At 39.3% G+C, this 25,485-nt stretch overlaps 1 pseudogene; it reads left to right on the top strand.

Moving 5' to 3' along the window:
* Positions 1-23,486: 23,486 nt before the first annotated feature.
* Positions 23,487-23,604, top strand: LOC114470476 (uncharacterized; annotated as a pseudogene).
* Positions 23,605-25,485: the final 1,881 nt, after the last annotated feature.

Genomic DNA, 25,485 nt, shown 5'->3' with positions numbered 1-25,485 from the left:
ACCTGAGCACCCAGCGCATCCTGCCACCTACCCCAACCCCCAACCCCAAGGCCCCCGCTGGGATCCCACCCCCCCCAAACCAGCTCCGTCCCGCCCAAGGCGCCGCGGTGCCATACTGAGCTGTGGCCAGTCCCCGGGCAGATGGTGGGGGAGCGCGCCCCGAGACGCCTAACCCAAAGACCCACCCCCGGGACACCCACGGGTCTCGGCACCCCCAGCCAGCAGAACAACCACCCCTGACGTGGATCCGCCAGGACAGGAGCCACAGGCCACGTCCTCACATACACCCACCCAGAACGACCCCAGGGGAGGCCCCAGCACGGGCAAGGCTTCCATTATACCTGAGCAGTGCCACAGGTGTTTTAGAGTTTTTGAAAAAAGCGCTTATAAATAAAAATATATTATTTCTATTATTGATGGGACAAGTGAGATTTCCGAGTGTGAAAAGGATAGTATGAGTTCTTACTTTGAAAAGGTAAATTTACGAGGTACACCTGCACTAACCAGGTCCATGGTTATTTTTTATCAAGCTATTATCTTAATTAAATTTACAAATTTGAAGGAAGTGCACAAGATGGACAGGTCGATAAGTGAACTGGAGTCACGCCATCAGCTGAAACAGTTTGTAAAGTCAGGAAAAAACAGAATTTTTAGCTTGTGTGAAGCATTAGCTTTAGCAGCTAACTCCGTCTTTCTGCCTCGGAGACATATACTGCGTTTACGCAAAAATTATTTCAAGGAATCAATGCTCAAACACGTAAAATAATCCAAATCTCTGTCAGACTCGCTTCCTCCACCGTCAGCCATGGCGAGTATATCCCTCTTGACCTTTGACCTAATGCGGAAGTACCGAACCAGTACGAGAGTGTGAAAAGGCTTATTGTTCACATGTTCTCATTTACAGCAGTGTGTATGAGTGTTTGTGTGGCTGTGCGCTGGATTGGTGGGGCGTCACATGCTCTTTTCTCCAGAAGTTAGGCATTGCTGAAACTTAGCAACAGGAGCCAGGGGCCTCCCTCCCCAGAGAGTCTAGCTACTGAGACACATTCATTACCAGCGCGGAATCTTGGGCTGGATTAAAAATTCATGCTGTTTACAACAACAAAAGCTCTCCGTTCAAGAATATGAGCCCTTCTTAACAATGGCTCCACCAAACCGTGAGCGGCTCGCTGACATCTCAAAGGAGACCAGTGCTTGTTTGTATGAGTGTGTGTGTTTGAATTTTTGCACAGCTAACAGCAGTATTGTGCTTTCTCACTGTATGCACACACTGTTCGGCAACGGTGATATAAATAATGATACTGTTTACAGCAGCATGGAGTGAAAACAGCCTAAGGGCACTTGAATAAGGACACAGTTCCTTCAATGTCTTGTGCCTATTATCAAGGAGCATGTATTTACTATGTACTGCTCATGTGTCTGCATAAGTAACAAGGTGATTTCTTTAGAATGAAAGGAATTTGGTTGCAAGCATGTGACCCTGTCACTGTTCGACTCATTGACAAACGAGTGTGTGCTGTCGACTGATTTGTTAGCAAAAAGGGAACACGCTTATGAGTTCCATTCAGCGTTAATTAGCACACTCCACAGCGATCATTATATCAAGTCCTGTGGTGATGTTTGATTGCGTTGTCCCCATGGGTGAAGGTTGTGGGTGAATACCTACTGTTGGAATACAAACTTACCTTATAGGACCGCACAGTCAGGTAATGAGCAGACAAATCCTCCTCACGCATTGAAATAATTACTGTTGTACTGAAGTGCACTCAGAAATGGAATGTTCAGTTACATCAATGTGTGAAGCATAAAAGCTCTGCTCACATGACATGCACAAACTCACGCACACACACACACACACACACTACATTAATACCATTCCAATAGTGTCAGGCCAAACAGGTGTAAGGTCAAACCACTGGGCCAATAATAGATGCTCCTCATCGTTCGCAGAAAGCATTCTCCTGCAGTCACTTAATGTTTCAGTAAGGCTCTGTGCTCTCTGTATGACGTGATAAGGCAGGGGTCACTTGTGAGCAGGGCCTATTTTTGATATTTGATCCATGATATTTGACACCAGAGACCTGAAAACAAAAATCTCACTGCACATTTTTGTGCTATATTTGCATGTGTGGTTACCCTTTTTTGGTCTCCAGGTGATGTAAATAGGATTATATGCATAGTAGCACTCAGAGGGAAACAAATTCAGTCGAAAAATATTAAAACTGATAATGTGTTACTGTATTTATTTATTTATATCCTATTGTAAATATCCATTGGATTTTCCAGAAGGGACACTGGCTCCTTAACCTGTTGACATGCATAATAAAAACGATATAGAGTGATTGATACCTCCGTAACTGCAGACACTCTTGCCTCCTGCAGCTCACTTTTTGCCTCTTGTGTTATAGGGACATCTCGTGTGGCGTCACGCCATTTGGAGTAGCCATTTTGACAGTCTACAGGTAGTCGCTATTATACCGGAGCGATGTTGTGCTGTTGGATGCTATCAGATTTGTGATCCTACTAAAGTAATATCTTTATACCGTATTCCAAAAGAAACAAACCGGAGAAGCGAGTGGTTGGCGGCAATAAACAGGCAAAACGCTGATGGCGGTGTTTGGCTTCCAACTCAACACACGCGGTTTTGCAGTCTTCATTTTGGATCAGGTAAGTAGTCACCTCATAGGCTAATGAATGATTTCTCTGTGAGTTCGGGATTTAATGTTATAAATTCACTGTTACCATAGAAATCTGCAATGTTTGTGTGCAGTATCAAACATTCAACCTTACATTAGATTGTCGTTAGCCTGACACAACAGGCTCCCAATTTTCCAATATTTATTTATTTATTTTTTTGATGGAAACACAAAATCAATTGTTAATCAAATGTTTAGCTGTCGCCCTTTATGATAAAAAGATTGCGCATTTTGTCACGGTTCTAACGGTGTATGGTTGACTACTTTATATATAAAAAAGAAAAAATTGTAGCAGTGAAAAAACCTACCAACATTAGCTAGAAACAGAATATAGAGTAGAGAAGAGAGCCATGGAACAGCTCAGTTAGCTACAGAGTCACAACTGGTAAGTGGTTTTTTCATATCCATTTTTTCAAATTCAAGGCGTATTTCTTCTTCAGGGCCAAAAAGGGATAAACAAACAGCTAAAAATCAGTTGATTTTCAATTTTTGATTCTAAAACCAATATTCCTTTATCTTCCTCTTGTAATTAGCTTTTTCAGATGATAAACATTATGACGACATGACGTTCCGCTCAGTCGTTGACTGTCAAAATGGCTAACACTCGGCTAGGGGGTCACGTGACTGGGAGGTCCCTGTAGCACTGGGATTCTCCTGACACAATGCCAGTTAAATTTAGCTGCAGGTGGCTATCAGCAAAAATAGCATTTAAGTTGTCTCAACCTCTACAGTTTTACACATTCCCACTCAATCTGAATTAAATAATCAGTTTAACATTCCTTAATGTTGTGTCACAGAGAATGCATCACATCAGGAAAGTAAAAAAAAAACATCTAATTTTAGGGATCTTTTACATTCTCTTTGGTGTAAAGTCCAGCAAAATAAATGATAAATAGTGTTTTAAGTAATGCAAATACAGTCTGATTATTGTTCCAGAAGAAAGCTTAAAGTGGAGCCATTTTCGTTGTTAAATAGTTCACCATTTCGTGTCAGAAACCTGTGAGCTCTCAACTCATTGGACACCAAATGAAGCAAGAGGAACATGAAATGGATGCTGAGCAGGTAAACACAAAATGAAGGCATAGACTCTTTCTCACTGTGGAAAAGAAACGTGGCTTAATTCTGTTTGTGAGCAAAGGAAGGATCATTCAATAAACACCGCTTGCACTCGTCCTGCTGTGGGGACGTAAATGCCAACTATCTCTCTTTATCCCAGCTGTGGTTCCACTCAGCACATCACAGTTGTTCCCTCATTGCAAAGTTCTAACAACATGAAAGAGAGACATAGGGAAACTCCACACAATTTTACGCTCTTGTGCACAGAAACAAAAAAAAGGTGATATTGATTGGAGCCATGACTGCATTCACACTGATGATCCTCTCAATAGATCAGTCATGCTCATGCCTCTGCTGCTGCCCTGCAGCTTAACACATTAGCTCGCGCTAAAGGACACATTCAGTCCACCTGATTATTTGATAATAGCAGTAATAATCACACTGTGCTGCTCAGACTATGTTAAAGTTTGAGAAGCCAAGTGTCTGTATTATTTCAAATAGAAAACAAGCTCAGACCTGCGTAATGCCACAGCAGTCCCCCATTTTTCACCTAAATGTTAGATTTGGGATAATGATCTAGATCATCCCAAATGACTTGCTCCTTATCCCATTTTGCATATTTTCTGACAAATTTCTTATTTCTCCTCAAAATGCAACCACTAGTTTTTGAGTTAATACACAGACCAATAAATAAACAGCAACAACAACAAAAACTCCTTGGCAAAAGTAATAACAAGAGGCTATTGAATTCTGTCATCTATATCAACGATTCTCAACTGGTGGGTCGCGGACTTATACTGGGTGGGTCACAGACAGCTGGTCAAAAATATATAAATACTTAAAGTTTCTCATGTTGGACTTGACTTTTATTATGAAAGAAACTTTTCCTTTGACAGTCATGTTGTGAAATGCATGTTGCACAGGAAAATGTATAGATTAATGTGTGAAAAAGATTATATATTAGTGTTTTACCGGGTATTTTTCTAAATTACAATTGTAAAAAAAAGTGGGTCGGGATTTTATGACCGTGGCAAAAGGTCCCAGGGTGAGACCAGTTGAGAGCCCCTGATCTATATTGTGATATGACCAGTTAATTTGTTGGCTTGGTATCTTCCAAAATATGGTAATTTCATGGAGCTGTTGCTAATATATACTAGTATTTTAATGAAATTATAGGAAGCAACTAATACGGTGGTTCCCAACCTTTTTTTGGTCATAACCCCATTTTGATCTCATACATTTCTGATGACCCCAGAAACTTTTTTTCTGCTCTAGAATTCTTTTTTGATCATGTTTGTTATACTGCGTTACAAGTTGCCAGGATTAGTGCACAAAGCGACAAGTGACAAGAGGATGTTTTATGCTGCATTTTAATTTTTGTTTATGTTATTCATTAACATTAACCAGCATTAACTAGATTTATATTAGAGAAAGTAAAAGTATATAGAGAGATTGTGTGTGGCGTCTTAACTTCAAAAAGAATAATAATGAAAATAATAATTTTATTTAGTGTTTTTTTTTTTTTTTATCAATTACTAGACATTTTAGGTGACCCCATCTGAAAATGTCATTTAATTATTTCATTAAGCCCTTGTCTTACCCACGCACACTCACACCCAAATCTTAAAGCCATCCTTGCCCTCCTCCTGTGCAGTTCTCAGGGAAGTCGCCTGCAGTTGCATCTGTTGCCTGCGTGGCTCGTCTGCGGATTAATGGCCTCATTAAGAGGGCGAGTGTCCCTGATTGTCTTACGCATGCAGGCCCACAGTTAAACACAACAATTAGTCTCTCAGGGAAAGGAAGAGAACATTTGTTCTTTTTTTCCCTGCGTTTTTAGAGGAAAGAAACCAGAAAACTACACAAATCCATTAGAAGTGAACGTAATGTTTTCCTGTACATAATATACATGGCTACTTGTTGGATTAATTCTAATATTGTTTTACTTTTGGAAAAAACAGGCTTACAGTAAGAAGAGCAAGAATATTATCAATGATTATTTTGTTTCGAATGTTTGACGTTTATTTCTTAGATCCCATTGACTTAACATGTGTTAATTACATTTTTACTTTAGTGAATATATTGCATTATGGCTTTTATGTCTTTTGAATAAACAAGTATCTTAACTACAGTGGGTTGAAAACTAAGTCTTTTTTTTTACCTACTTAAAGCAAGTCATGGTGGTGTAGAGCTCAGCGACATCAGAGGGCCCAGAGTTTACTTCTTGTAGAGTTTGTATGATGTCTGTCTACATTATTGGTAATTCATCCATTAATGCTAGATTAAGGAGTAAATATTGTAAAAGTATGGGATTTATTTACTATAAAGCACTCTTTTTAGGGGTGTAAAATCATATGGTCATGGTACTAGCTGGGTTTCCATTACAGATTTTGGCAACTTTGCTAAATAAAAGCGCTTTGAAAGTGTTCCCATTGAAGGTTGTTTTGGAGCCTCGTGACTCCCGTGAAATCTCATCCCACGAGACTTTGCTGCAGAAACACAAATGCTCCAAACCTCCTTGTAACACTAATAATGTAATCATTTTAAAGTATAATGCTAAGAAATGTACCGGTCTTCTTTTCTGTCTACACATACCGCGTCATGCATGTGCTGTATGAGAGCAGTGGTCATGAAACCAGGTACCTCATGTCATGTGACCAGATACGTCACGTTCTGTGTGTCCAAAGCACTTTTGCAACACATTTCAATATCGAGAAATCTGAAATATCTCCTCATGAAAGCGTAAAAGCTTTTTATCATTGTTTCCATTACCAGTTTTTATTGCTGTTTAGATTTTGCCCATATCCAAGGGATTAGTCCAGCTTAGTACAGCTTGAAAACCCTTTGGTGAATACCCTTTTACATACTTAGAGTTGAAGAATGCAAACATTGTTGTCTGTCGTACCAACACCTGCAGACCTACTCACATCCAAACCGTGTGTCTGTCTAATTCTTGCCTGACACCTGCACTGCAGCACTGAGGTGTTTACAGGAAACACCATCCTTGTTGCTCATGTGTTTTCCTCTTGAGGCCCCCGGGGAAAGAGGCCGCCTAACTATCAAGCAGCTCTGTATGTGTCTGCTCATGTAGGACATGCCCCGTACATGCACGCACAACAACCATCACATGCTTGACTTAGTCTGATGGTGAGAGCCCTGTGCTGGCTGATGGGAAGACAGGCTCAGCTTGTGTGAGCAAGAGTGAGTTAAGGTGTTACATTCCTAAGTTTAAACACTGAAACTATAATGCTGAAGTTGGTTGTGGCAGGGAGACGAGGTTAAGTGCATTTATTCCTCCTCAAAATAGTGCCACACTGGCCTCAGTTGACCAAGTAGATAATGAATCTCTAGAGCCAATAACATCCACTGAATGTCAGAATGTCATGGGCATCAGTTCTATCAGCTCTGATGCTGATTCTGACATAACAGACCTTTGGTTGAAGCTATAAAATCGTGTCACAGTAATGTGCTGCATGGGGGATTTTGTATTAATCCTATGTGTCATTGGCTATGAAAGATTGCAATATGCCTTTCTTTTTTTAAGCAGCGCATGAACATGAGCAACCGCTACTTTGCAAGAACATTCTCTATTTTCTTTTTTGTCTTTGTTTCTCTTTCAGAAGCGCAATGAAATTAAAAAATAGCAGCTCTCGTAAAAAAGTGTGAACAGCAGAAAGAGAAAAACAACCCATAGTTGTGGTTACACAAAAAACAAGCTGTCACATCCAACATTTGATTGCTATTTTTGTACATTTAAAAATAGTTTCATAATTTCTACATTCACTGTGTTTTATAACATTTTTGTTTGTTTTCAATTTCAGACTAAAGAAAATGTAAATAAAATATTTTAATTTAAGTAAAAAAGAAGAAGAAATAAGCTAAAACATATAGGGCAGACATAAAAGGCAATATACTAATCTTAGAGCATTTACTAAAAGTAACTCAGTTAAATAAAAAAATATATAAATAAACATTATATATATATATTTTTTATTTTTATTTTACTTTTTAAACTTTCAATCTTTGTGCTTAAGGTAATTCACATTATGAAGCTCAAATACTTAGCCTAATATTTTTGCAGACCTCTATAAACACAAGATTTCTTTAATTGGTGTTTTCATATTTAAATGAGCTACTAAAAAAACTGCTGCCCATTCATTTATTCTCCTGCTGTTAACCATTTTACAGCATGTGTTATTCTATGTGACTCCAAACCTTCACCATAAATATCCTTCACTCGCTTGTGGTGTCTGAAATTGCTATTTGCATAACTCTTAACATAGTATTGGTGCAGTGTGAGCCGTGCCTTGAATGGCAGAAGGAAAGAGGAGCAGGGTTGACAAGTGCATGGCAACAGCCCACAGTGCAAAGCTTGTCAGTCAAAAAATGGGAATTCTGGATTGTTCGGTAGCTTCTGAATTGTCAAGCCGATGTGGAATGTGACTCTCAGGTTTAAGGGCCTCCGAAGGCCACAAGTTTACCTTCTTTTCTCTCTTTGCCATGCCTGGTACATTCCTCTAGTGGAAGACACACACATACGCACACTCATACACACACTCTAGGTTGTATCTGGATTTCATCACCACTCTGTACAATCCTGGTCCCAATTAACTCACATAGAACGAGGTAAGTGAGGCAAGAGCTCTTTAAACTGAGAGCTGTCGCAATCTAGAGTTCAAACAGTGATCTTTAGAAGGACTGACAGGAGTTGTGGTCTATTAAACTATCAGGACTTATTAAAAAGAAAGTTCACTAGTTGATTTTAGTCATTACTCAGCTTTCGTACGCTTGATGGGGATTTGTAGTTATGTGTAGTTCTTAAATAGACTAAATTAGGATACTAATCACACAATTACTGGGATTATCCAGCATATGCTCACTTGTTAACAGGTCTTTACTAGGTGTTCTGACGCAGGCCAGTCTTCCAAGCTTCACATTCTTCCTTTTATCTGTGTATTTTACCAACTGAATACACATACAGTAAATGCTAATTGAGATGAAAAAAAACGATGCCAAAAATCGTTGTTATTTTCCTGCAGGATAGGAGAAGAATACATTTGCAAAGAATGAACAAGTATTTAATTGCATGGGTCTTGAGTTATTTCAGCTGAAAGCTGTATAATAATTACAAAAAGACAAATAAAAAAGGCAAAAATCCTCTTCAGTCCATGCTTGCTGATCGGCACTCATTTATTGCCGTGGACCCCCCACCCCCTCCCCAAACCCCCACTTCAGTCTTGCACATTACAGCCATTTACCTAATTGGATAAAACGACTCCTGGATGTTTGCCAAAGGGGTTTTATGGTCCATGTTTGCGATTCAGATGTTTGATTATAAGCTCTCTTTGATAATTACTCCCAGTTTGCTACCAGCTAGTTGAGCCCACTCTCTTTATCGCTGCCTCGCTTTGCTGTGAGCAGCAGTTGTGTGTGCCCAAAACCATCCACGAGGCTGTAAAAGGTACCACAGCATGCCTTCTGGGCCCGACATCATAGGCGTGTTTCGTGCCCAGTTTACCGAGGCTAATTATCCCTTATTCGAGGTAATGGTGTGATCAAGTGTGCGCTATTATCACAGATCCCCAGTCACCCTCCTCTTTCAAACAGCTAGTCCCTCAAAGGTTAGCAATCCCACACTTTATGTTCCTGCTTATTGGTCTTTCATTTCTACATCCTTCACATTACTGCGTGCCTCATCTTTCATCCCAGTGTGTTCTTTTTTAACTTTTACCATTCTGTATTCACATGCGTTTGAAACACAGCGGACGCATCGAGGATTCCTGATTGTAAGTGAGAGAGATAGCTAGCTTCACCTGCACTGGCCCTGAGGGGTCCTTGAAGCTGATGTGCTTATCAGTGTGCTGAGAGGGAAGGAGACATAATCCATTCTGGGGCTCATGGGGGTCTTTCATCGACCTTCCTCCTCCTGAAAGAGTCTTTCCTGCAAGTCTCACCCTGGGCTGCTGTATGGCCAGTTTTTGCTGACCCTCCAGCTATGTTGATATGTCCTAGTTCCATTAGGTCTTGTCTGCATTCCTGAGCTCCTCATGTCACTTATGGCTCTTCTTTACCCAGAGGGCACAGGTTGGCACCTCTGGAAGGTAAACACTCGAAGGACTTGAAAAGTTGCAAATTATTCAAACTTATTCTACTTTCTTGGTTTGTGGACAGCCTGGATGCAACTTCTTGGCTGTTGTGCTTTGGCTAAAACAAGTGAAGCACAATATTTTCGGCACACATTGTATCGGCTGATATTGGCTTCAAATTTAAGTATCAGACATTGGCCAGTCCGCCAATATAATTAACCGATACAATAAGAGGCTTGGTTTTTTTGATCAAACCATAGACATCATATACGTAGACGCTTAATCGCCCGTGGAGAGGTGTGACTAAGCGCCGCCATCTTGTGTGTGGGGACCAGACTGCAGGGGGTACAAGGCACTCAACAATCTCAAAGAATTATTCACAGAATTTATCAATTTCCAAACGATTTGATTTTTTGACATATATATATATATATATATATATATATATAGCTATGAAACTGAATCCTTGGATCTTGTAAAAAATACCATTTTAACCACTCAAATACAAATTTAAGTAGGTAGTAACTGTTTTAAGTAGGACTGGCTACAGGTATCGTAATTTTTTGTTTAAAAACAAATATCATGAACAAATTTGGAATGTTTTACCTAATGACGTGAATTGAAGTATTTTTCTTATTTTGTACAAGGAATGATTAATGAAGTTACATAATTTTCAGCTTTGTCTTATGTCTGCATTTGCCAGCGAGCCAACCTGTTTTTTTATTTCCAGTACAGAAACTAGATGACCTCTGCAATCAGACGTGGGGCAAAAATATTGGCAAGGGGTCTTGGTAAAAAAAAAAATTAACACTGTGCATTTTTAGCTACAACATTTTTGAATGCATGGATTGTGAGGGTGTTAGCTCATGACAATTTGTTTCCATTCTGTTTGGATGTAATGTATATTATCACAGGTTTCAGTTGTTATAGAAAAAAAATGTCACTGGCTTTTGTTTTTCCTGCTAGCGCCCATCAAATATTCTATCTATGATGCATTCACAGTGGATGCTGCCTTATCTCTTCTCCCATTGATGCCAGTCTTGGAGGTATGTACACACACACACACACACACACACACACACACACACACACACACACACACACACACACACACACACACACACACACACACACACACACACACACACACTTCAGCACATGCATAGCACCAGTGATTACCATTGTTCTAATCCTTTTATTTTATTTCCCTCCCAATAGTTGCCTGCTCTTTGGCAGCAGCATGCAAATGTGGTGGGTAATGAGCAGAAAAAGGCAGTGAAAGAAAGACAGGGGTGAGAGAGAGAGAGAGAGAGAGAGAGAGAGAGAGAGAGAGAGAGAGAGAGAGAGAGAGAGAGAGAGAGAGAGAGAGAGAGAGAGAGAAAGACGATTTCTTTGCCACTGAACATTTAAAAGAGCAGCACACCCCCATTCTTTGTACTTTACTTTAGGTTTTGTGTGTGTGTGTGTGTGTGTGTGTGTGTGTGTGTGTGTGTGTGTGTGTGTGTGTGTGTGTGTGTGTGTGTGTGTGTGCGTGTGTTTGTTCGTGTGTGTGCGCGTGTGCTTTAGTGGGTGGGGGGCTGTTGCTGTCATGTGTCTGACAGATATTGAAGATAATTGTCCGCTTTCTTCGTCTTGCCTGTGTAATTCCACTGCAGCAGCTTGAACAATACTCACCTGGGCAGAAAGGAGGGTAAGGCGGACGTGAGTTGCACAGAGTGGGGGTCGCTGTGCTTGTAAGAGAAATACAAGTGCACTCTAGCTATTGCTGTTAATAAACTCAGTGTCGTAGTCGCTCCATTGGTTAATTTACCCCCCCTGCAGGTTTTTGCCTGTGCAGAATGTTGATTGCGCTCAGGAAGTGGAAGAACAGTCTCTCCTTGGTACACCATGTTATCGTGTAGAAGTTTTAAACTCATTTTGTGAGTTAAAATAGGGGGGAATAAAACTCCTCTGAGGTGCTGCAGGGAAGAGGTACCAGGCGAGCTCATGGAGACTGAAGATGCAGAACAGGTGTCTCATCGGGTGGAATACATTTGAATGATAAAAACCCAAGAGAAGATTATTCAGGCATTTCCTACTATCATGGATGGAGGGCATCCACTATTAATGAGATGGAGGGTTTCAGATTTTCAGACCAGCTCATGGCTAACACATGGGAGCCTGCAAAGTTAAAATGTTGACTCAGGGGGACAAAAATATTCAGGAAGGTACGCGTCAAGGAAGTCCCATAACATTAGTTAAGATTAACACCATCCACTGGAGAATGACTGGCAATGGACTTTATTATCACCAAGTAATGGACTATTTTTTTTTTTTCAAATAAACCTGAGAAGTAAGAAACCAACAGAGACATAGAATCTAAAATAGTTGTAAATCAAAACTATGATCCAGTTATTTTGTGTACAAATAATAAAACAGTTCTTAATATACTCATTTCTCAATATACAAGTGCCTCTGCTTGAATAAGTAAATTTGTCTCATCTAAATCTGATTGAAGAAAAACAAGACATAATTGTCCAAAATAATCAGATTCTGGAGACAGCTTCTAGGAAAACTAGGCAATGGTGTTTTTCTGGCTGTAGCTTCAACTTAAAGACGCCTTGCTTCTCCTCCTTCAGGCGAGGGCTTTTTCACTGCTTCAACAGGCCCCTCCTCTTTTAGGAAAAGCTGAAAACACTGGAATATGCAGCCAATTCAAACAATAGTGGGTCCCTCTGCTAAGCAGTGTCTCGAAGGAATGGGAAGTCTTCCAGGTCTGTGGTCACTGGAAACATTGGTGAATGCTGGGATAATGCTAAGCTTTACAGAAGCGGCTCTTTAACCTCCCTCCACCCATATGTAGACACAGAACCTTTATGATTTCATAGGCAAGAGTCCTATAGTGTTAGCTCAGTTTGGGAAGGCCTCATTTTCAAAATAATAGTGTGTAGGAGGGGATTTTTTAGGGACGGTGTCACGTACTGAGATTGTCACAATTCAATTTCAGTACGTGACTGCTACGTACTGAGATGTACCCGTGCTGGAAATGCCATGCACAATGTCATACAGAGATTGCTGTACTGATTTTAAAAAAAATGCTTAAAACATCACATCAGTCGACCATCGATAAAAAATTGACCAATGATAAAAAAGAAAATGACTGTCATGATCAGATTGCTAATTTATATGAATACAACAGCTTGTTATTGTAAGGTTACATTAGGTTAACTGTTATTTATTGTAATGTATGTATATTATAATTATGTTTTTTTGAAAAATAAATAATTCTCGTATTGAAAATTTTCGTATTGAGTTTTATTATATTCATGTTTTTTTGGAGAATAAACTATTGCTATTTGTATTGACATTGCTGCATGAGACACTATTACGTACGTACGTAGCAAAAATCACAGCGGAACTAGGAAAAATTCATTTTCCGCTAGTGGGCATGCTCATAATCAATCTCAGTATGAGGTAAACTCAGACCGTGACACAGGTACACTGGCTTCACGATAGTGGGCTCAAGATAATAATACAATATTATACAAAGGAAAATAAAAAAAAATCAAACCATGACAATCTGGTGTACATCGCAATGCCCTCTCCGATACATCTTGTGACGTTTTAATCTTGTTGCGCTACATATGTTCCCACCTTTAGTATTTATTATTGGATCAGCAAATTTGTTGACGCTAATTTTACAAGGAATGATATAATAAAATTACAGGTTTCTCTCTCTGTTTTTTTCATGGAATTAATCCTGAACCTCTACAATGGACCAATATTGACTATTGTGATTGTTCAGTGATGGGGAATCCAACACAAACAAGAGAAGATCATACAGCCTCCACAAAGAAAGGTCTGCAGCCCCATACTGGGTAGTTAACCCAGGGTTTTCCTGCTGCTGGGGAAAATCCACCTATTTTACAGCTGTGTTCCTTGAGCTTGAGTCTGTTCATTTGAGATTCTCTATGTTCAAATGACATCTTGAAACCATGGAGACCCAGTGAATTTTTTTCAGTGTTTGAAACTTAGGATATTTATAGCACTACTGCAACTACATCTTGACCTTCATTGACCAGAGAGGATTATTTGACTGCTCTGCATATGTGCAGAGATAAACATTACAAACTAAACGTAATCTTTAATAAAAAAATGGTTAAAAAGATGTATGTTCTGCCTGAGAGCAAAAAAATTCTATTAGGGCTGTTTAAAAAGTGGAAGCAGTGCCAAAATGCCATTTCTTGCTCTTCCCTCCAAATCTTATTATGGCCTTTTCCAGACCCAAAACCACATCTATATTATCTGTTTCTTCTTCTTCTGTTTCTCGAGTCACACAAATGTTGCGAGAACATGAAATGTGTTAATGGGTGTAGTTAGCCAGTACTCAATGCTTTGATGATCCTTGACAGATGTGCATTGCACATAATGTCAGATGAGTTATTATTATTATTATTATTATTATTATTATTATTATTATTATTATTATTATTATCATCCCCATATGTGCATTTGTCGTTTGACTCTAAATGTAGTCCAATCTCTTCGTGAAATCTGTGCATATTTTTTCTTGCAATAAGCTAATCAACTCATTATATTGCATGATTATGACCATCATCAGCCTTTCCTAAGGAAGCGAAAGCCAGACTTTATTGGGGGAATTATGTAAAATCAAATCACTTCTTTTATCGAATTGGCATTAAAAAAGCTGGTGCAGCTTTTCTTGCCTTTATCTCCTGTATAGAAACCTTTGTTCCTTACAGCAAAGCATTCTGCTTTGCAAGTACCTAAGAGCCCAATCATATGTTGTCTTAAACCAGTGGGTCCCAACATTTTTTGGGTCATCACCCCATTTTGATAACACAAATTTCTGGCAATTCCAAGGACATTTTTCCCCTCTTGAAATAGTTTTTGATCATGTTTATTAAAGTGTGTTATAAATACAGAGTAGCCAGGATTAGTGCACAAAGTGACAAGATAATTTATACTTGTCACTTGTCTTATACAGTTGTTTGGTATTTATTGTGTATGTATTGTGTTATAATAATTAAAAAAAAAAAAAAAAAAAAAAAGAGGGGGAGCAAACCATGGTTACCCTGCCTGAGAGCAAAGTTGAATCTTGCATCAGTCTCAGCTCCTGAAATTTGCCCCCAAAAATAATAGGGAGAGACTGAGTTTATCTGTCAATGTCTTGATCTATTAATTAAAAAAAAGAAACTTTTTTATTTTTTTTATTTTTACTATACCTTATTACTATTTAAAATATTTAAAATAAAATGATAATCCACCTCTGTAGGCTGTGTTCTCAGTTCAGAGTTGAGGTCAGTTACATACAATAAGGACAGAGTGCGTTGTAGACTCTCTATACTGTATAGAGTGACTCTGGTTATTGTCTGTGGCTAAACTTAATCAATGGCCTGCAAGTTCATCCTCTAATTACTGCAGTGTGTGCCCCTCACCTTTTCTCAGCAACTTATCAATAACACACTTCCTCTTCTTCCTCGGCAGCCATAAATCTCTGGTGCAGAGCCTCCTTCATTCTTTGAGTAAACGGCCTGGAGGAAGCCTGGACACATGTGTTAACAATGGCTGACAGGTCTGCACTTCTACACTCCCGGCCTCAGTAAGAGACCATTGGAAAAGTGAAAGTGTTTGTAATTTCTTGTTGCACCACTTAACAGCAGCACCATTTCATGCTGTACCCTCACCTCTTCTTCCTGAGTTTCTAAACTGAGCTCCATCTCTCCTTCCTCCTCTCATTGTCTTTCTGTGTCTGGTCTCTTTGTTTCACTTTCTATAATGTTCGTAATGCCTCTTTTTATGCCGTATGTCTCAGTTTTGCTGCTAAGAGGGTTTGGTTGTAAGAATGTCAAGAGTGAAGGGATTTAAGGGATGGAAGTTTGAAAATGTCTGTACTGAATTGGTGGAGAGGGTAGTGTTTACGGTTGTGTGAAGTTAGTTTGCTGTGATGATCACTACATAAAGTGTAATCAAATACAAGGGAAAATGTTAGAAAACATGACAACATATCAAGAGCACATCTTCATCATTTAACTAAGTTTGTATTTCATGACATTTTCATTGTAAATCTAATAGATCAATAATATAAGAACCGAAACAGAGATTGTAGGATTATCTGAGAACATAAAAATCACACCGTGAACATTTGTACGTGTGCAATATAGTTCACACATAGGCAAAACACGTTCAACTCACCTGCAGGTTTTGTCTTCTCTGTTGCCTATCTGAATGAGTTTGTGCAGGTTGAAGACTTCTAACATTCAGGTGATAGTCCCTCGACACCGCTCAGATCTCTGTCCTACAGTTTAGAGCTCCCCTGGCTTTGAACCCAAACAGGGTGTGGTAATCCCATTACCTGCCTGTCCCCTGCTGTCTCCTCCAAACAGTGGAAGAACAACACTTACAATGAAAGGGTTTAAACTCTAGTGGCACGGTGACATGCAAAGGATCATTATACCTTGCAATGGCCACATTTACATGGGAGCTTTAATTCCGCAGAATAAAAGTTAATTCCTCTTTAACCTGACCTTGACATAATTCCTAATGCTAATTCAATTCCGAATTAAAGTTAATTCCGAATTAGGTGGCTGGTTTATTCCGTTTTTAATTCCGAAATAAATAATTCCTCTTTCTTGTAAACAGTTAACACCACTTAAAGCCGCTTTAAGTTAATTCCGGTCATTTTCCGCATGTGCGACTTGCGGCCATGAAGCATTTGGTGACGACATAATCCAACATGGCCGCCCGGACTAGAGCTGACATAATAATATTAAGAGCCTTAAATGACATGGATTTATTGAAAAGAGTGGATAGATGGAGGCATAAACGTGCAGAAATTAACACGAACACATGGACTTATTACACACACATGGAGATCAGACAGGTGATACTAAAACCCGGAGACGGAGGAAATGCGTCCCCATACTGCTGCACAGGCTGAGTATAACCTCAGTTCGGGAATTACTATTTCAATGTAAACACAAAGCAGAACACTTTAATTCAAAATTAATTAATTTGGAAATAACCAATTCCGAATAAAAAAAACATCATGAAACCGTGGCCATTTACCATTGGATTTCCCCCCAATTAGTAGCTGTTTTCATTACAGATTTTCACAAAATAAAAGTATAATTGCGCTTAGAACGTGTTTTCATTGAAGGTTGTTTTGAGAAATCTCATCCCGTGAAGTGGTCATGTGACCAGGTATCTCACGTCCTGTGTCGTGTAATTGTGAAAAAAGCGCTTCCATAGTGTTTTTCCATAACGTCTGAAAAACCTCGTCATGAAGGCATAAAAAGTTTTTAGTGATATTTGAGTGTTTTTTTTTTGGAATTCAGGTGTTTCCATTGCCAGTTTTTATTGCAGGTACCAACAGCCAAGTACAAACCTGGACATGAGTTTTTGAAATGCCGCCAAAGATGAGGGATAGGGACTTTTTGATTTTTTTAAACTGATCCATAAAAATCTGGATCTCTTCCAGAATTTTCTGGAGTCTACTATCGTGTATGGTCTATCTTTGGTTAAGATCTTGTCAAAATCTGTAAGAAGACATGACGTAATCTTGTGAACAGATGGAAATATGATGATGAAATGTTGAAAATATTTCCTCCTTGAAGGAAATAACAATGATGCTAATGAGCAGTGAATTGTATAAGGCGACTGATAACTGTAACAATTGCTGTTCAATAAATGTGCGTCAAAAATGCAAAAACTCAAATTGTTGTGTCTTCAATGTGCATGGCACGGTAAAAAAGACTCCCCCTCACATCATTTGGAGGAACAAGTGAAGATTTCTTTCATACATTTTAAGTTCACTACATTTCTAATAATTTCCAGTCTTCCAGCCAATAAATATTTCACTCTTTAAAAGATAATATGTTCTAACTAAGCAAACATTTTTAGTAGATGATGTTCTACAGTTGTTGCAACCTCCATGTGTCTATTTTAGAGAGGGAAAAAATAATAATTTACCAAACTTGAATAGTTTATTTCATGTGTCTGTGTTGTGTCTGTGTGTATGTGCTAGGATACAGTGTCTTTGCATGCTACAGAAATGTGCAACGCATTAAATCCTGGCAGTCCATCTACAGGCATAAGTTTGATTCATATATACAGTAGTGCTCCAAAGGACTGGTTTTCTTTCTAGGAGTTGCCAAAGATGACTCACTTTAGGACTCAGGATACTTTGCTGGATGCACTTCTCACACTCACAGGACAAACAGTAGAACCATTGGTCGGTGACAGCCGAGCTTTGAAAGCCAACCTCAGCTGTGTTCGAAGCTTTGTTTATTAAAAAGGATTTTCTTAAAATGTATTTTTCTGGTTGATCATGGATCACGATGTCCTGAGAATTTGTCCAGGATTCTCTATCTCTGTGTTCTATGCCTCATGTTGTTGTGATTGATGGCAGTGTCTGGATGTGAGTGGGAGAGAGGAGGTGAGTACAGAGCTGGCACGAAGCCTGACTCCCCACTGTTCAAAACACATCATGCCAACGTTCTTTTAATTAGGCTGATCAAGTGTTTAGTGGGAACTGGACCCACGCTCCGTGCCACTAACACATCCTCAAACACGACTCCCACTCCCCCTCTTTCTGCCTTTATCGCTCACATCTCTCCTCTGTGGTTGTTCTCTCTTTTTATTATCACATTCGACACTTGTTACATTTAATCTCACTTTTTGCCAACTGATGTTTTTACGTGTTAAGTGTTGGTAAATCTAAGCTCTGCTGCTTTTGTTCTGCCATTAGTGGCTTTGAATAGTCAAGCAACAAAACCATTTGTGCTATTGTAATCATAAAAAAACAAGTTGTATCTAGTCTGATCAAATATAATATAGAAATAAGGATTGAGGAAGCATTTACTGGGGTTATGTTATTGGCGTTTTAATTATTAGCACTCTGACATATATTTTAAAAAGGCACCTGTGTTCTGGCTTCACAGAGCGCGCTGTCCATCAGCGGGATGTTGAGTGTGGCTGTTGTGTAAGGTTGCCACAGTAACTGTCGTCTTTATTTCTTAGGGGGGCCCAGGGGGCTTTTGGATTGCATATTTTACATGTGGAATGTAATTCCCAGAAAACAGTTTGGTGGGTGGATGTGTGGGGGTGAAAAGATAGAACAGTACTGAGATTACGTGCCTAACTCACACTTTTCCGTTTTGGTTTCTTCACCAACTTTGTTCCCTTTGCATCTATTTCAATCCAACATGAAGTCACTTTTTGCTCTCGGCTATAGAAGAAAGTTATTATACGTGCACATGTTTAGTGTTGTGTTGTTCTTCAGGTGCAAAAGCCCCTTTCCTCCACGGACACGTTGCTATTCTTTATCGCATTTCTGTCTCAACATCTGCGCTCTGTTAGTAGGTTATTTTATTTTGTAATTTTCTTGAACTTTGAAATTTATCAAACCCTCACGGATCAATTGAGCTAATATAAGCATTTCTTCCTTTATCTGATGAACTTACTGCTGACTTGTGTTGAGCATGTGCACCTTTATATAAAATGATAAAAGGGTTCATAAACCACCCCTTCCTGTAATCTTATAGGTCGTCATAAGAGTCCACAAGGGAAAGGAATTTAAAAGTTTATAACAAGTTTATTGAAAACACAGCTATCAAGCTATGGTCTCAAGTTGATGACGCCTCGTCTTATCTATACATACTATACTGTAGTAAAAATACAGGAGAGAAAACCAAACCAGAGATGTATCCTCTACATTACAGTGTGTATTGATTAAGTTCCAGTTGTCCCAGAGTTCTTCCTTTTTCTACTGTCCATTTTTTAAAAGGATTTGCAGGTCCTTAAAGGTGCAGTCTGCAACTCTTATAAAAGGGACTTTTTGCCATAATTGCTAAAGCTGTCACTATGTAAGGACAGCTTTACATCAAACAAGTAGTTTGTGTGAAAAAAACAGACCCATTGAGCCCCCTGCTGCTCCAGCAGCCTTTGGCAGATTTCCAAAATGCACCGCAACCGAGCAAAAAGAACCAATAAGAGCCAGGATTGTGTTTGATGGACTGTTCTGACAGCTGTTGCTCACAATTCCCACTCCTTTCCTCGGCTGGGACGCATTTTTTTTTTTTTTTTTTACAGTGTATGGTCTGGAGGAGTAGAAGATGGAATTAGCAATTTTTCTGCTTGAAAGGTAATTACTGCTGCTTGATTTACATTATGTTTGATTTGTATTTGTTACGCTAGAACTCTGTAGTGCATGAGTTGTTTGTGTGTGTGCAGCAGCCTCTGTGTGGGCTGCTGTAAGTGACGCTGTGTTGTTGCTGCTGCTACTGAGGTGTGGCACATTGAGAGAGAGAAGCGCTGCAGTAATATGCTTTTAACAGAGCATGTTATATTACTGTGTTGTTGCTGTCAGACTAACGTTAGCTTGTTAGCTCCTCTGAGGGAGGGACTTTGGAAAGTTTGGAGGCAAGGCAAGAGAGCAGCGGGGAGAGAGGGATCTGAGAGTTGCGGACTGCACCTTTAAGCTTCATGAATAGCTTTCCTCGTTCATCCAATACCGCATCTTCCGATTTTTACCCACCATGTGGATCTGTGTTTTCCTGGTAGTAACTCAATCTTCTTCTACTTCTATCAGGAGACGGTCATCTCAGAAAGAGTGGTGCATTCGCAGAACGCTGTGTATGATCCTAATCGAGCAAACACTACATGCACTAATGACTCAGTCATCAATCGCAATATCTGAGTGTGTTGATTAAGCTATGTCTTGTCCAATTCCAGCTGAGCAAACCTGTTTACAAGCATTTAAAACATTTATTCAGTTTTTTTTAAGCTACACGTAACCACACTGTTAAAAACTACAAACTTAATTTCCCCTCCACTCCACATGGTGGAGTGACTGCAGTGAGCAACCAGTGCTTTTCCTTCTTCATATATACTTCAAATACAGCCCTGAAAGGGGCGGGACTTCCTCTTTACCTGCAGCTGGAATTGTTTGGTGGCGTGTGCCATGTGTCTTTTGAAAAGCTTCCTTGTAAGTAAAGTTTATTTATTAGTGAGGATTACATTTTTGTTTATGCTTTGTTAATGGTTGATTCTTGCTCTAAGTCATTTGTAATGAAGTGTTGATCTGGTTAATTTGACTTTACTACATATTATTTGAATTATCTACATTTAACTTATAACATTCATTATGATTACAATTCTACGTTTGTTTATATTTACACTTTATTGTACTTAATTTGAATATTATTTTTTTTAATTTTTTTATTTATTTATTCAGTTTATTTCCGACATGGTTACATTCACTTTTTTTTCTTTTTTTTTTTTTTTTTTTTTTTTTTTTGTACATGCCGAAAAAGGAGACGAGAGAAGCAGTTTGCTTATCCGGGTCCCGTCCCCTGTTATGATTGTAGTTTGTTTATATCTTTTAGAACCACTCATCAGGACTGAACCAGTTCTTACTAACTCATGCCGAAGAGGATAAATACCAGAGTGCAAACCTTTTTTCCTCGATGGTCTCCCAAAGAGAAGTAAGTGCCCTATCGAGCAACACCATCGATAACATCAGCAGTAGTGGATCAAACCATACACAAAGTAAAAGCTCTATTTTGTTGTCAGTATGTTATTGCCATGTGGATACAGTATGAATATTTTAAAGTATCTAAAATTAACAAAATTATAAAAGAAAGAATCTGTGAGTTGATCATTGTTTATAAAATGCAACTTAGTTTTAAGCAAAGTTTATTCATCAGAACTATTTCAGTTGTGGTTTAGCCAACTGAATGGCATTAAGATTTGCATCAACTAAATCTGTTCCAGATATAGTTGCTTAAAATATCAAGCATAAGAGTTTATGCATTTAACAAAAGAAATAAATATATTCAGCCTGAAGTGGGATGGTAATAAGGTTTCTAAATACCTACAGACATACTGTATGTGTTCATTACTATCTGAAGATCATTGATCCAGACAGTAAAACTAACATTTCAGTGGGTCTGCTCTTCCTGAAAAAGTTATGCATTGCAAATAACAAAATGAATGCTATAAAAGCAGTAGTAAAATTAATGCAAACAAACCAAATAAAACAAGTGAACTATCAACAATTTAGCATCACTTTTTTTTCCCAAATCAAAAAGTTGATTAGACATTGACTTCCCTCCCTTAAATATTTAGAGCAGCTCTGAAATATATCTGGAAAAATTCACTATTCAGCCTTAGTCAACGTTTCGTTTTCGTCAAATGAAAGAAATGCTGTCTACGAAAACTGACAAAAATAATAATATAAAAATAGAGCCACCTTCACTCTAATCACAGCAAAGTTGTTTCTTCAATTGAAAGTATGATTTGATTTTAGTTATTAATGTCGACATGATGTGACACGTTTCTTCAGCTACTGTGGCGGCGTATTTTTCTTATGATCGTTTTAAGGACAAGTGGTCAAATCAAGCACGAGAGCTTCTTTGGGATGCTGTTCGTTTTCCCCGAGTATATTTTCACTCCTTTTCAGTTTCCTTCTCTCCTGTCAAGGTGGATGATCCACACAGGGGTGAATGTTGGATGTGAATGCAGGAGCAGCCTAGTCATCACAGTGGGCATACTTAAGAGTCAGAGCAAGGACAATAGAGGTGAGTTATTCTCGGGGGGAATCTCACGGAGGTAAATGAAGAAGAGCCGCGTTACTTTGGTTGAGGGGTCAGTGTTTAGCATGCAGGTGAACACTTGGAGGAAGCATGGGGAAAGCTTAACCGTATCATCGCAACTTTAAGTGAACTGTGAAAGTCAGCAGTAGACGGGGCACCTTGTTTAGGGGAAGCTGATGTAGGATGATACAGGCACACTCTCACCCTGTTATGTTCATCAATGGAAATACAGCAGATAACTTGTAACAGGGAAAGCTCAGTAATGCCCTCAGTAAGAATGGCGTGTATGTGTGTGGTGAGATGTGTCCTAATGAAATTCAGTATCGATCCCTGCAAAATAGACTTTATACATCATTCATGCTCTCTATCAATCACAGCCTTCTAAGTTTTCCAAAGCAGTTTGTTTTAGAAGTGTGGAAAGAGGGGAAAAACAATCCGTGCAATAATTACTTTAAAGAGATTGTTTAAAAGTCGTTCCTTTTGCCTTTTTCTCAAGGTGTAACAGGCTTATCTGTCAAAGGCAATGTCCATTGAACGGACTGCTTAATTTAAAATTGATTGAGGTCCTTTTGGTTGAGGCTGAGAAGACTTTTTCTCCACAGACTTGAGAGGCTTGTGTATTTAAAAACAGGCCAAAGTTTAGGTCTTTGTAAAAGGCGAGCGAACGTCCTTCACCAAAGTCTGCTTGTCCTTTGGACAGTTGTAAAAAAACATGTGAGGGAAAAATAAAGCTGGTGATTGAAATTCTAAATTTGAAGTAAAAAAAACTGTAAGTTATGAGGAAATAGAAGAAAGTCAAACTATTATTTGCACCAAATTAAAATTCCCTTTAAAACAGTTTTAAAGCAGAACTGAGTAACTTGTGCTTAGCGCTCCTCCTAAAGGTCCCTTTTGGCTATGTCACTGTCGTAAACACTCTGCACCCCCCGCCGCCTCCCCCACCCACAGCTACATGAAGAAATGTCTGAAGAGGTGGGTACTATTGAACATGAACATTGCCATCCAGCATATGCCTTCCCCAAGTGGATTCGTGTTTGAGCCCTTTGTCGATCCTATCCTGTGGCCACACCAGCCTGTCATTGCCCGATCCCGGTAGATCTCGGAAGCTAAGCAGGTCTGGGCCTGGTTCGTAGTTGGATGGGAGACCACTGAGAATTCCAGGTGCCACAGTGGGGTGGCAGTCGCTCCGGTGATATCTGTCATTGTGTCCTTGGGCAAGGCACTTCACCTACATTGCCTAGTATGAACGTAATGTGTGAGTGAGTGTTGGTGGTGGTCGGAGGGTCCGATGGCGCACTATGGTAGCCTCGCTTCTGTCAGTCTGCCCCAGGGCAGCTGTGGCTACAATAGCAGTTTACCACCACTAAGTGTGGAGTGAAAGAATAATGCCTTAATTCTGTAAAGCGTCTTTGAGTGTCTATGATAAAGCGCTATATAAAATTATTGCATTATTATCCCGTTTCTTTTTCCTCCCCTCCTCAGACAAAGGTCTTCTCTGCCTTTTTTATTGGCTCCGCCATGATATACGTTTGAGAAAAGTGAATTTGTAGACTACCGTGAGCAGCCACGGAACTGATGATAGTCTAGCATTAGTGTGTATTGGGCTGTCGTAAAGCAGTACATCTTGTAACGAGAATGAGAACAGAGCTGCGAGACTGGTACTGGGTCGGAGGCAGGGAAAGTTACAAGCGTGGTTTTCTGGCCATAGACAGAGACATCAATCACCCCATAAACACTTGCATTACCTTCAGATGGACTACGAGAAGGATTTATTAAGTTGAAAAAGTTACTTAGTTCTGCTTTAATATTCATTTAAACATTTGAGGTTTTCATTAGAATTCAATGTTGTCCTACAGTAAGTCATGGGAAAGGCACAGGTTATATGTAGGCTTGCTTACTTCGTGATGTGATTCTAGGAAGAGAGGGCAACTGTTTTTTTTTCTGGAAAACTCGATTGTCTCCAAGTTAGAGACAGTAACCATTTACTTCTTCAGCCCATTTGTGTTGATGCGAACAGCTTAGAAAACATTAATATTGCTACAGATATGAAATCTTTCAGGAAAAGTGGAAAAAAAACAACCAATTATAAACTACTCTACCAACATTTTTACCTGAATTATCAATGCAAGAAACAAACATGCATTTTTATTTGTAAAATACAGGATTGTATATATATTTTTGGGAACACCAAAAATAACTGTTATACTGTTTAAAGCAGTGGGTGTGCACTGTAGCTGTTCCCACTGAAGCCAAAATACAGCGCTTAGGGGCGCTCCCATCTTGCAAATTTTACGTCATTTGGAGCCAGTGTCTGGTGGGAGGAGCCCTGGTAACACGCCCCCACCCATTGAGAGTACTGCCCTGATGAGTTACGCAGCCCAGCTATGCCACAAACTTAAGTTTCTTTCCCACTGGGAATTTTGCCAACGTCTTGTTCAGATGATCAGATCATAGAGGTTAGTACTAGCACTAGTAGCTCAAAAAAGACCAACAAACTGAACGAGAAAGTTTAATGGCGTCTCAGCTTTCCTTCACGACGTAACTGCTTATGCTATTTACAAAGAGAGCTACGCAAGATCTGAGGCTGTCAATCATCGTCATATATGACGTCAAATCCCATTTTTTACCTCAAATAACTTAAAAACAAACTTCACAGAAAAATGAGCACTTGAACACAATGTAGGTAATAATAACTAATGATCACAGCAGAGTTTATGTTTGGAAAAAAAATTATGTGATGAGTATTTTAACTTTACAGTTTGACCAACATCTGTTATCATTGAGGAGGCGGGGTTTATGACCTATACTGCACCCAGTCAGCAGGGCCCCCTGGTGGCTGCAGCTCACTATGCAGCACCAATGTTGGCTTTTAGCAAGAAACGCTTTGATATACACATTTTTGATATTCCGACAAACAATTCCAATGTTTGGTCTTAAAGCACACTTTAAGAATTACTGAAGTGTGCATCATGGCATCATGATCTTTTCAGTCTCTTATTTTGAATTTGCTGAAAAGAAATCAGACACAGCTGTCGATTTAGAAATATTATTACA

This window comes from Gouania willdenowi, chromosome 9 (genome assembly GCF_900634775.1).
Source record: "Gouania willdenowi chromosome 9, fGouWil2.1, whole genome shotgun sequence".
Classification (NCBI taxonomy): Eukaryota; Metazoa; Chordata; class Actinopteri; order Blenniiformes; family Gobiesocidae; genus Gouania; species Gouania willdenowi.
This window is presented reverse-complemented; position numbering and strand designations above follow the sequence as displayed.